The sequence below is a fragment of the Callithrix jacchus genome, chromosome 17, assembly GCF_049354715.1.
Source record: "Callithrix jacchus isolate 240 chromosome 17, calJac240_pri, whole genome shotgun sequence".
Lineage (NCBI taxonomy): Eukaryota > Metazoa > Chordata > Mammalia > Primates > Cebidae > Callithrix > Callithrix jacchus.
The window spans coordinates 692501-700900 of NC_133518.1; the positions used below are offsets into that span (position 1 = coordinate 692501).

Below are 8400 nucleotides of genomic sequence, written 5' to 3' on the forward strand. Positions count from 1 at the left end.
GCAGAGAGAGGCGGCGGGCCGGGGGAGTCCGGTACCCCCAAAGCACACCTCTGGGATCGCTAGAGAAGGCTTTCTCACCGAGGGCGGGTCACACTCCCCCACCCACCGGTCGCCCCTCGCCGGGCCGCCCACGGAGGCGCTCAGGGACACCCAGGGAAGGGAGGGATGAGGTCTACGGCGAGAGGAGCGGAGCCCGAGGCACCCCCTCAACCCCGCGTCGAGGGGCACAAAACCTCGATCGATCGCCTCGACGACAACCCTCCGACGAGCTGAGCGCTTCTCCTCGGGACCCACACGCAGACCCCATGGCGGCAACCGGAGGAGGGGGCCCCGGGGGCGGGAACGACACCACCGCTCGGCCTCGGGCACCTGAGGGACAACCCGGAGCGCTCCAGGAGCACCGCAAAAGGCCCAAGCCGAGCCAACGCTCGCACCACCCCGGCGAGGGCAGCACGACGGGCCATCGGGACGAGCCCCCCACCGCCGCGGAGAGGGGCCGCCCCCGACAAGGCAACAACCACAGGAGGCGAGAGCGAGGGATGCCTGCCGCGTCAGAGGACCCCACCGGCCCCCGCCAGGCGGAGAACGGGGGAGCACGGCGAGGTCGGGCCGGATTCCGTACCCCCTACACCTCCCGATCCAGACCCCACAGGCAGGGTGCAGGAGAGGCAAGGGGGCCCCCGCGGGCGGGACGAGAAGAGCGGTCCCATTCACCGAGAATGTCCGTCCCTCGCCCACCGCGGATCGGTCGCGGCCCGGGAGAGCGTGACGTCACCACATCGATCGGAAGAGACCCAGAGCGGGGCGAAGGAGTCAACCTCAGCAAAGCCACGGAGCCCACGGGCCCGAGGCCGGCCAGCCCCGCTCCGGGGAAGGGACGGCGGACAACCCCAGAGGAGAGGAGGACGCCTGACACGCACGGCACGGAGCCAACGGAACGGGGTCGTCGCGACCGCCCCAGGTGCCCGCAGCAGGGAGCGCACACGCAGGCAGACGGGAGCCCGCCCGCCCGCACCGGCCTTTCCCCGCCACGCCCAGGTGAGTCGGAAGAGACCCGGGCCCAGGGCGGCACCAGGGAGCCGGGACACTCAGACGGATGCACGGGAGGCAAGGCACACGGGCCCCAGCCGGCGGCTCAACCCAGAGCAGGGCCGGCTAGCCGGGTCACCGGTAGACCAGAGACCCCCCACGCATCCAGAGGCCCGACCTCTCCAGCGACGGGTCGCCAGAGGACAGCGTGTCAGCAATAACCCGGTGGCACAAAACGACAACTCAGAGTGAAAGATACACCCCGCCCAGGGGGCAGGGGGTCTAGTCACCGGCCACACCGCCGACTCAGAAATGCGTGACACGGACATCTGTCCCCAAAAAGGCCACCATCACAGCCAGACATGGAGCACCCAGGGCTGTCTGGTCGACCTAAACACACACACACACACACACACACACACACACACACACACACACACACACACACCAGGGAGCAGCCCTTCCCGGGCACGCCCTCCGGGCCACCGGTGCCACGCAGGGGCCGGCCCGTGCCTTCAGAAACAGACTCTTTCGGCCGTCCCCTCACACGCGAGGGACACACGACACGAGGGACCGAAGGCGCTCAGGGACCACTCTCCGACCACGAAGGCGGACTCGGAAGTAAAGCGTCACAGCAGAGGGACCGCGGCCAGGCGCGGCACCCCGGGAGGACGGCGCAGGAAGGCCACCGACTCCCCACAGGGACTCGGGAAAGAAATCCGGCGGGTGGGTGGGTGCCTCTGGCGGCCAGGGCCCGCGCTGGCCCGCCACAGGGCCGTGGAGTGGCGTCCCCGGCCACCCGCGCCACGCCCGGAGGGTCCCCGCGGGTCGCGGGTCGGGCCTCGGGAGCTACGGCGTACTGGTCGACCGGCCCGGGCAGCCCCGACACCTCGCTCGGGCCTGGAAACTCGGCGACAGCCTGCCCCCATACAGCCCTGCACGCCCGAGCTCTGACTCACAAGTGACTCGCCAGAGCTCTGGCGCCACAGGGACAGCCCCGCTGACGGCCGCAGGCTTTCCGGAGCAATGACTAGCTCACAGCGGGGACGGTCCCCTCCCTCGGCAGCTGTCACCGGAGCTCCAGAAGCCAAGAAAACCATATAAAAGCGGCCGCCAGATGGAGCCCGACAACCGGCGACGACCAGGTCCCCAAACCTGTCACCGAGAGAGATCCAGATGGCAGGGCGGCCGGCGGACGGCAAAACCGAAACCGTGAGTCGAGAAAAGTCTGGCCGAGGCCGAAGACACAGCCCCTCCACCCCAACCCCACAGAAACCGTCCTCCAAACGTGTCTCTGCGTAGACCGAGACAGGCTCCAAAGACAAGCCCACGACGTGTGGCTGTTTGGACATGCATCTCGGAGGGAGAAAGAACACACAGGACTCGGTCGCGAGTCGTTCAGGTGACAGAGAGACACAGAATGAGGACACTTTCACAATCAAACCTGGGGTGTGGGGGAGGGAGGGAGGGAGGGAGGGAGGGGGGATAGAAAAAAGACACATGGAGGAAGGAGGGAGGGAAGAAAGGAAGCAGGGTGGGGGGAGGAAGGACATGGAGAAAACAGAAATTTTAAAATCTGGAGAAAATAGATGATGAAAGACAGGTGGAAAATGAAGAAAGATGAAGAAGAGAAAGAATGAGGAAAGAGGTGAAGGAAAAAAGGGCGAAAGAGACAAAAAAAGTATAAAAGACAAAGAAAGAGAGAAAAAAAGGAAAGGAACAGAAAAAAGGAAAGAAGGGAGGGAGGGAGGGAGGGAGGGAGGGAGGGAGGGAGGGAGGGAGGAGGGAAAGAAAGAGAAAAACACAGAGCAAGAAGAAAGGAAGGCAGAAAGAAGAGGCTAATGCCATTTTCGGCATTAGCCCCCACCTGCATTTAGGTAAAAATCTAAAAAAAGGGAAAAAGAAAAGAAAGGAAGGAAGGCAGAGAGAAGAAAGAAAGAAAATAGACAAAATGAAATTTCTTGCTAAACATAATCGGGCCTGGCGACAGAGCTAGGCTCCATCTCGAAAGAAAGGCAGGGAGACAGAAAGAAAGAGCAACAGAGAAAGACAGACAGACAGACAGAGAAAAAGAGAGAGAGAGAGAGAGAGAGAGAGAGAGAGAGAGAGAGAGAGGCCAAGCAAGGTGGCTCATGCCTGTCATCCCAGCACTTTGGGAGGCCGAGGCGGGCGGATCACAGGGTCAGCAGTTCGAGACCAGCCTGGCCAAAACGTTGAAACCCCGTCTCTACTAAAAATACAAAAATTACCTGGGCGCGGTGGCACACGCCCGCCATCCCAGCCACTCAGGAGGCTGAGGCAGGAGAATCGCTTGAACCATGGAGGCCGGAGGTCACCGTGAGCCGAGATCGCGCCATCGCACTCCAGCCTGGGTGACAGGCTGAGACTCTGTCTCAAAAGAAAAAAGAAATAAAAAATAAAAAAAGAAAAAGAAAGGCCACACAAGAAACACAGAAACATCGAAAGAAACACAGGAACAATGAACGAAACCCAGAAACGACAAAAGAAACAAACAAGAAAGAAAGAAAGAAAGAAAGAAAGAAAGAAAGAAAGAAAGAAAGAACTGGAAAAGGCAATTAGGAAGAGAGAAACAAAGGAGAAAGGATAGACAGATTTCCTTTCGAAAGATCCTCTAACAGCATAGTAAGGCCCAGGGAGGGGCTGCGACCCACCTTCCACCTTACGAATACGGTTGGCCAGGAAAATATAAATACCACGTGTAACGTCACCGTTAAACGTGACTATGAGCCGGGCGCGGTGGCTCACGCCTGTCATCCCAGCATTCTGGGGGGCTGAGTCGGGTGGGCCACCTGAGGTCAGGAGTCCAACAACAGGCTGACCGACATGGTGAAACCCCGTCTCTGCTAAAAATACCAAAAAAAAAAAAAAAGGGACCCACTTCCGTTACTTGCTGCTGTGGACGATAGGCAGCTGGGGTCGGTGAAGGATTCCAAGATGGCTGGGCGAAAACTTGCTCTAAAAACCATTGACTGGATAGCTTTTTGGGAGATCATACCCCAAAACCAAAAGGCCATTGCTAATTCCCTGAAATCCTGGAATGAGATCCTAACCTCCAGGTTGGCTGCTTTACCTGAGAATCCACCATCTATTGACTGGGCTTACTACAAGGCCAATGAGGCCAAAGCAGGCTTGGTGGATGACTTTGAGAAGAAGTTTAATGCCCTGAAGGTTCCTATACCAGAGGATCCATATACTGCCCTGGTGGATGCTGAAGAAAAAGAAGATGTGAAGTCTTGTGCTGAGTGGGTGTCTCTCTCAAAGGCCAGGGTTGTAGAATATGAGAAAAAGATGGAGAAGTATAAGAACTTAATTCCATTTGAACAGATGACCATTGAGGACTTGAACGAAGCTTTCCCAGAAACCAAATTGGACAAGCAAAAGTATCCCTATTGGCCTCACCAACCAATTGAGAATTTATAAAATTGAGTCCAGGAGGAGGCTCTGGCCCTTATATTACACATTCTGGACATTAAAAATAAAAGTAATTATTAAAAAAAAAAAAAAAAAGAACCTCTTTAATTTTAATGTTAAAAATAAAAAAGGAAAAGAAAAACAAATTCTCCGGACGTGGTGGCACATGCCTGTAACCCCAGCCACTCAGGAGGCAGAGGCAGGAGAATCGCTTGAACCCCGGAGGTGGAGGTCACCGTGAGCTGAGATCGCGCCATCGCACTCCAGCCTGGGTGACAGAGTGAGACTCTTGTCTCAAAATAAAGAAAAAAGGAAAAAAGAAAGAAAGAAGAAAGAAAGAAAGAGAGAGAGAGAGAGAGAGAGAGAGAGAGAGAGAGAGAGAGAGAGAGAAAGGAAGGAAGGAAGGAGCCGGTCGCGGTGGCTCAAGCCTGTAATCCCAGCTCTTTGGGAGGCCAAGGTGGGTGGATCACGGGGTCAAGAGATAGAGACCATCCAGGTCAACATGGTGAAACCCCGTTTCTACTAAAGATACAAAAAATTAGCTGGGCATGCTGGTGCGTGCCTGTCATCCCAGCTACTCAGGAGGCTGAGGCAGGAGAATTGCCTGAACCCAGGAGGTGGAGGTTGCGGTGAGCCGAGATCGCGCCATTGCACTCCAGCCTGGGTAACAAAAGGGAAACTCCATCTCAAAAAAAAAAAAAAAAAATACCACACAAGAAACACAGAAACAACGAAAGAAACACAGGAACAACGAACGAAACACAGAAAACGACAAAAGAAACAAACAAGAAAGAAAGAACTGGAGAAGGCAATTAGGGAGAGAGAAACTAAAGGAGAAAGCACAGACAGATTTCTTTTCGAAAAATCCTCTACCGGCATAGTAAGGCCCGGGGAGGGGCTGCGACACACCTTCCACCTTAGGAATATGTTGGCCAGGAAAATAAAAATGCCACACGTAAGGTAACCGTTAAAAGTGACAATGAGCCGGGCGCGGTGGCTCAGGCCTGTCATCCCAGCACTCTGGGGAGGCTGAGGCGGGTGGGCCACCTGAGGTCAGGAGTCCAACAACAGGCTGGCCAACATGGTGAAACCCCGTCTCTGCTAACAATACAAATAAACTTCTTTAATTTTAATCAAAGAAAGAAAGAAAGAAAGAAAGAAAGAAAGAAAGAAAGAAAGAAAGAAAGAACTTCTCCGGGCGTGGCAGTGCATGCCTGTAACCCCCAGCCACTCAGGAGGCTGAGGCAGGAGAATCGCCTTAACCCGGGAGGCAGAGGCCGCCGCGAGCCGAGATCGTGCCCTCGAACTCCAGCCTGGGTGACAGAGTGAGACTCTGTTTCCAAAAAAAAGAAGAAAAATGACTATGAGGGCCTGGGCCAGGGTGGTTGAGTGAGTTTACCTAGGGAGGGAGGGAGGGAGGGAGGGAGGGAGGGGTGGCGGGTGGGGAGGGGGAGAGAGAGAGAGAGAGAGAGAGAGAGAGAGAGAGAGAGAGAGAGAGAGAGAAAGAGAAAGAGAAAGAAAGAAAGAAGGGGGGATATGCCTGAGTGGAAGGAGAGAAACCAAGGGGAGCAGGAGGGGACACAAAGAGGAAGGGGAAGGGACGGAGGCACAGTAGGTTATTCTAAAATGTATTCAAGACTGGGGTGGGGGTGGGCACGGAGGGCAACTCAGGAAACAAGCCGACTCCAGCAATGACACCTAATTCATGATTGCTGGCATCGCTGCCTCGAAAGGGGGGCACCGCATGTTTCTTCCTCCACACTCATTCGATGATTTCTGGGAAACGCCATTTACGAGCACACTCTGGACATCTACCTGCTTTCGCTACATCTGGGGAGAATCGGGAAAGTCCCCACTAACGACAAGGCCTAAAGTGGAGCTGTCATCCACAAAACCCAGGCAGAAGGGTCCATATGGGTTAAGAAAGACACCAAGAAAGAAAGGGAAACAACGGATCAAAGAGAAGAACAATCGGGCCCGGCCAGGGTCTCCAGGGGTCGTCTGGGCAACGAGGGAGTCGGGGGTGGGGGTGGGGGTGGGGGTGGGGGACGAATGGACTAAGGGAGGGCGGGCCTCTAAGTGGGGGGAGGTGGGGGGCGGGTGGCAGAGAGAAGCCACAGTCTCTCCTGACGGTGGGCGGGCGGCCAGAGCGTCCCGTCACGCCGCCTAGACTTCGGAGAACCGGTGACCGCTAGGTGACGCCCGATGACAACATATGCAAGTGTCAGCCCGGCACCCTCCCAGGCATTTCCCCCACAACTAATGGAGCGGAGACCCTGAGGGGGAAGGAAGCACCGTGACTCGGCAATACGCGCAGAAACGCACGCACCTACGTACGTGCGTAGGTACGTACGTACGCACGCACGCACGCACGCACGGACGTACCCACGCACGCACTCACACGCACGGCGTATCCCACAGAATAGCAGAGTGTATACCGTGATAGCGAGAGGGCCCACGCCATTTTCTTCTCTAGTAACAAAAGAAAAAGCAGGCCGAGGCCCGGCGGCCCACGCCCCTCACCCCAGCACTCCGGTAGTCAGAGGCAGAGGCGGGCGGGTCACCCGGGGTCAGGAGTTCCGAACCATCCCCGTCAACATGGCGAAACCCCCGCCTCCAGGCCCTCGAAAGGCCGGGCAGGGGCAGGAGAATCGCTGGAACTCGGGAGGTGGAGGTCGCAGTGAGCCAAGATCTCACCACCGACCGCACTTCAGCCTGGGCGACAGAGCGAGACTCCCGGGGCGGGGGGGTGGTGGGGGGGATTCGCTTCCCTCTTTAGGTGACCACGCACCGTGACACGTACACAGAGAGCTCGGAAGGTACACAGGCTCTGACCTCCTCTCTGTGGTTTTGAGTCGGTCTGGCGATATTTTCCAGGCCTTCCGTTTCCCCGTAAGCAGTCACAGAAATGAAAACTCCCTCCTTTCCCAATTCGTCTTCAGCTCATCATCAGGCCGCAAGAATAAGCAGCCCGACCCGACCCGACCCGACCCGACCCTCCCGCTGGGTCCGGGAGCAATTGCACTCCAGCCCGGGCGACAGAGCGAGCGAGCGAGCGGAACCTCTGTCGCAGAAGAAAACAATTAAAAAGAAGGAAGATAGATAGATAATCAGCCGGCCGTTTTGTGTCGTGCTGCGTCCTGGCACCCGCCCGGGCCGGTAGGCCCAGCTCCTCAGGGGCTGAGTCAGGGGAGCATCTCTCTAAGCCCACCAGTCAGTTCAAGGTCACAGTGACCTACGTACGATCGGCCTGGGCGACACAGGGAGACCCCATCTCTAAAAAAGTACATGGAAGCGTGGACGGTCGTAGAAGACATACAAGGAGGTGGCGGAGCACGGGAAGGCTCCGCTCGTTCCTGAAGACCAGAGCACAGCCGGGTGCGGTGGCTCAAGCCTGTCGTCCCAGCACTTTGGGAGGCCGAGGCGGGTGGATCACGAGGTCGAGAGATCGAGACCAACCTGGTCAACGGGGTGAAACCCCGTCTCTGCTAAACATACCGGAAAATAGACAAATAAATAAATTAGCTGGGCACGGTGGCACGTGCCTGTAATCCCAGCTACTCGGGAGGCTGAGGCAGGAGAATTGCCTGAACCCAGGAGGCGGAGGTTGCGGTGAGCCGAGATCGCGCCATCGCACTCCAGCCTGGGTAACGAGAGCGAAACTCCGTCTCAAGAAATTAAAAAAGACCAGAGCACACAAACAGGACCATCCGCTTGAGGTAGCCACCGTTCCGAATCACGGCGGAGGCCTCGAGGATTTCAGAGCAAGGCCCTGCCGTCATCTGCGGCACCCGACCTCGCCTGTAAATATTTCCGGAAACCGACTCGTCCGTCCATTCATTCACTCACTCATCCATCCATCCATCCATCCATCCATCCATCCATCCATCCATCCAGTAGGGAGGAAGGAAGAGAAAAAAGAAAAAGAATGAGGCCGGG

The 8400-nt window shown here is 56.9% G+C and overlaps 1 long non-coding RNA gene and 1 pseudogene across 2 annotated transcripts in view; one reads left to right on the forward strand and one right to left on the reverse strand.

Annotated features, from left to right (window-relative positions):
• The window catches only part of LOC144579855 (uncharacterized), a 21648-nt gene extending 14866 nt beyond the window's left edge, over positions 1-6782 (reverse strand). Inside the window, exon 1 of the long non-coding RNA XR_013528311.1 lies at positions 6277-6782. This is a non-coding gene — a long non-coding RNA (uncharacterized LOC144579855). The remainder of the gene's footprint in view (positions 1-6276) is intronic.
• Positions 3933-4531, forward strand: LOC144579853 (ATP synthase peripheral stalk subunit d, mitochondrial pseudogene; annotated as a pseudogene). Its single transcript, XR_013528308.1, has one exon. The product of XR_013528308.1 is annotated as an ATP synthase peripheral stalk subunit d, mitochondrial pseudogene (transcript).
• Positions 6783-8400: the final 1618 nt, after the last annotated feature.